Below are 4,751 nucleotides of genomic sequence, written 5' to 3' on the forward strand. Positions count from 1 at the left end.
GCTGACGACAGCGGCCAGTAAGGAGATGATGCAGTTAGCTGTCAGCAGTCCTCTCGTGAACAAAGATCTAGTCCACCCCTGCTATACCAGAATTTAGGAAAGAGAGCTCAGACGGAGATTAGCCACCGAACAGGCTAGACAGAAGGAGACAAGCGACCCTAGAGAGAGGTCGAGACGGAGATTAGCCTTAGAACAGAGAGAGAGAGAGAGATAGCGAGACAGGGAGGTAGCTACCCAGGACTTATACTATTATACCTGTTTAATATTTCCAAGACAAATAAAAATAGTCCCATACTATTCTTTACCTCTCCCGTCACTACATGACATCTGGTGGGGAAACTACTACAAGATATAAAAGCCGCTCGACCACAAGTCTAAAATATACTTCTCTACAAGTAACTACAAAGTCTTTATGACAGTACTCCCCAGTCCCAACATTTTTGGACCTTTTTTTTTTTTCGGCTGAAACATCCGCTTTTGGTGAGAAACAACGAAAATTCTTAGAGAAATCGCTCACCTGAGGTTAAAATGCTCGATCCAGGTACGAGTTCCCCCTTACCTGACTGGGTTTTCTAACATGCTGGCACCAAAGAAAACGAGTTCTATGGGAGGGTAACTATTTTATCCACTCATAAACAGTACTTATTTATTTACTTGGTACGAATTTATATGTAGTACAAGAGTATATTGGTTTTCAAACAGTAATATAGGCATTATAAGCATTGTTTCACTCACTAACTCATCACTATTCATGACCTTTTTTTCCCACATTACCTGATCATCATTTCTGACTGTTTCTTCCTCTAATGCTCAGTAAACTTTGTCCTCCACATTGTCATCGACTGGGGAATCACTCTGGCCCTGAATGTCTTTATTGGCCAGGTCACTGGTAACAGGTGAATTGCCGAGACAATGGCGTGCAGGGGGGGGGGAGAGGTTATGCGGTGTAAGGCATTGTCCCTGCTTGGCATCTTGTAGAGGAATAGAGGAAGGTGTCCCATGTATACGTGCCAAAAATCACTCGCGAAATCACTCGCGAAAATTAGAAATTGTGCAAATTAGGGACCTTGCAATGTTGCTGCGTTAATTTACGTCTCCGGGATATGAGTGCACATCATGTGAGGACGTGAATTCACGTCTCCGGGATGCGGTGGGTTAAAGGGGCAGAACTGCACAGTACCTTCCCCACTCACAGCTCATTTGGTACTAAATAACCTGTCTGCTCTCTTGCTGGTATCAGGACCCACAGTTGCGAACTCATTGCTTTTGATGAGGAGCAGGGAAGCTATGACGCCTCCAAAAATGACGCCAATCGGTTGAAAACTTTTTTGCTGACGAAAGTTTTTATGCTTTAATGATGACAAAAGCGTCAAGATGTATGGGTGCAGCCACACCCCAATGACGACAAATGTGTCTTCATGTGCAGAGGGGTATATTTATATATATATATATATATATATATATATATATATATATATATATATATATATGTATATATATATATATATATATATATATATGGAGCCTCTGTAGTACAGTCATAGAGTGTGCGTTTTGCACACTGATGAGTGTGCGTTCGCTTCCCACCAGAGTTGTAAAAACTCTGGGAAGCATTTACCAAGTTTCTTGCTCCTTTGGTGGACACAAGAGGTGCTCTGGTTGAACCAGTGTCGCATACTAGTATGCTTGCACCCAATCGGCTTAAGGCAGGCCGATTACACTTTGTTCACAGACTACACACAGATCCAAAGCCACTACAATCACACTCACAAGCACTTCTCACCCTACATACAGTCTCTACCAGACAGCATAAGCCACTAGGTCGAGATACATTGGCTGTATTGTCCCTTCTTCTGTAGGGATAGGCCAGTCCTGTAGTGAACCTCAATGGCTTCTGCTGCTGCCAATATATATATATATATATATATATATATATATATATATATATATATATATATTTTGTGGTAGGTGGGGGCGCTCACCATCCACTTGCTCGATGTCGTGCTGCTCTTGGGTGTCTGCCCTTTCCTCTCCTCCCTTCTTTCCTTCCTTCCTCTTCTGTCTTTCTTTACTTCATTCTTTCCTCGTCCTTCTGCCAATGGGTGGCTTTACGCTCCCTCTTTTGTCTTTCTTTTCTTCATTCTTTCCTGTTCCTTCTGTCTATGGGTGACTCTACACTGAGTGACAAGCCAATTGGTTTTCTGTACACCAGGAAACCATTTACTACGCTGGGTGGTAACAATATAATCAAATTATGGCGCCTGGTGGTTTAGTGAGTAATTAAGGCACTCCAATCGGATTGAGCCTGTTTAAGTTTATATCCAAGGGATGGTTGGGGTTTATTGGTCACGTAATGCCACTCAGGGATGAGTGAAGCTGGTCACTTTCAACTTAACTGTCAGGACCAATTTGCCTAGCCCCAGCCTCTTACACTCCCCATTGGGCGACATAGGATTGGATGATGGATGGATGGATGATAATGGCAGTACCATTCCAGGAGGTGTCTGAGGAGTATGTGTGGAGTGACGCGTATGGATCGAGTGCGAAATGATGAAGTGCGAAGGAGAACTGGAGTTGTTCGGGAGATGGCTGGTAGAGTTGAGCAGAGGGTGTTGCGATGGTTTGGGCATATGGAGAGAATGGATAATGAGCGATTGGTGAAAAAGATAACTAGATCTGATGCGAGAGGTGTAAGGCTGAGAGGAAGACCACGAATAGGATGGATGGACAGTGTGAAGAGAGCACTGGATGCAAGAGGGATGTCTGTTGAGCAAGGAAGAGTGGCTGTGCATGACAGAAATAAATGGAGAGAAATTGTGAATGAATAAGTGATGACGCAACCCTGAGGGGATATTCTCCCGCATTTGGTCTGATCAGCTGGTCAGGTCAGGTGCGGGTAAGGGAATGGGTCTGTTATGATGTGGCAGGGGTAAACCAGCTCTGCTGTCGGGCCCTGCTGCAGATGTCACTGATTGCATTGCGCAGTTGACCCTTGTGCGGTGTGGTGCGGTGAGGATCTGTCCGTTCTCCCCTTTGGGGCTAAGATGCGAATGAATGTGTTTGAATGGATGAGTAATATATATATATATATATATATATATATATATATATATATATATATATCATCTACTTTTAATCTTATTTTCCTGTCAGTAAGATATGAAGAAATCAAAGGAACAAAAGACGTTAGTCCATAGCGGGGGAGTTTGAACAGCAGGGAACGGTGCCATACTTTGTCGAAAGCTTTAGAAATATCAAGAGCTACTGCATGAGTTTCTCCAGGTAAATCAAGTGATTGATGGTTGGTATGAGTTAGGAGATTGAGTATGTCAATGGTGGATCTTTCGTGGCGAAAACCATATTGTCTATCACTAATTAAGTTGTTGTATTCACGATGTTTAACAATGTGCTTATTAATTACAATTTCAAATACCATACCAAGAGAAGATGTGACAGCTATTGGTCTGTAATCAGAGGGGTCAGAGGAACCTCCTTTCTTCGGAATTGGGTGGATATTGGCTTCTTTCCAAGAATTTGGGAATAAAGAAGTGCTTATGCATAGTCTGAATAATTTAGCTAGAACAGAGGCAAGTTCAGGGGAACACTTTTTCAAAACAATTGGCGGAATTCCATCTGGGCCTGGAGCTTTGTTGGTAGGTAAATTGTCTAGGATGGATTTTACGTATCTTGTCTGTATTTTAAGTGTGACAATTTCAGGAGAGTCAAGTGACAATGTCCTGTCTCTTGGAGACCATGATGAGTTCGGTGTCGATGTTGATGTTGATGATGACCAAGGTGCCATTATTCTTAGACGGAAAAGGGATATTTGATAGACTGTGAACAGATTGTCTGTTATGAATGGTACATGAACTATTACCGATGCTGGTGTTAGAGTCACTCCTAAGTATGGATAATATAGAATAATATGCCTGTCCTGGAACAAAGGCTTCAAACCATGTTTATGTATGCCTTAACTGATTATTTGGCTATATCGTGAACTGGAAGTAGGTTAATGGTGATCTTGCCATTACCAGCATTTGTAATACCTTTCATCAAAGCTTGATAACGAGCTCTAGTGTTGTCTAACTGACGTATTATTATGTCAATATGTTCCATGGTCATTGAGAAGTATTGAAAAAGTGTCATGTTTCCTTCCATTTGGTTTATTTTGTCCACACTCTGGTGAGTTATACTTTCTGCCTTTCTGAGATTTTTCACAATCGTCATCATTGCTGCGTTTTGACTGAAATCTAGCTATTGTTGATATGTTAATACCTGAGCTATCTTATTAAATTTGTTGTTTATTTCTTGAAGATCTTCTTTTGTAGCCAATCCAAAAATACACCCTAGAACTGTACCACCCAGGTCGACCAATCCGTGCCTCTCAAGAGCATGTGTTTGTTCATGTCCCAAAGTGCCCCCCTTCCACGAGATGGGATATCTTGGATCATGATGAGCATGGTTGTTTTAGCTTGTTCTGACTTCCATTTTGCTAACTTCACGATTTCAGTCACTTCCTTTGTGTTATGAGCTTCTGAAACAGAACTTCTTACCATAGCTTCCAGTGTCCTCAGTGGCTTGGCAATGTTCTCCAATAATATCTGTAATTCTTATAAGATGTCCGAACTAATTTCAGTACTCATGATATCTTTCACAATTGCTGTCGAGGCCGCTGGGGTTATGATGCATCCTTGACTTACTATATGTTGAGGGTCTAAGTGAAATGATTCTCTTGCTATCTAGATGATTAT

The sequence above is a fragment of the Coenobita brevimanus genome, chromosome 78, assembly GCF_032717465.1.
Source record: "Coenobita brevimanus isolate Jiangsu-jjx chromosome 78, ASM3271746v2, whole genome shotgun sequence".
Lineage (NCBI taxonomy): Eukaryota > Metazoa > Arthropoda > Malacostraca > Decapoda > Coenobitidae > Coenobita > Coenobita brevimanus.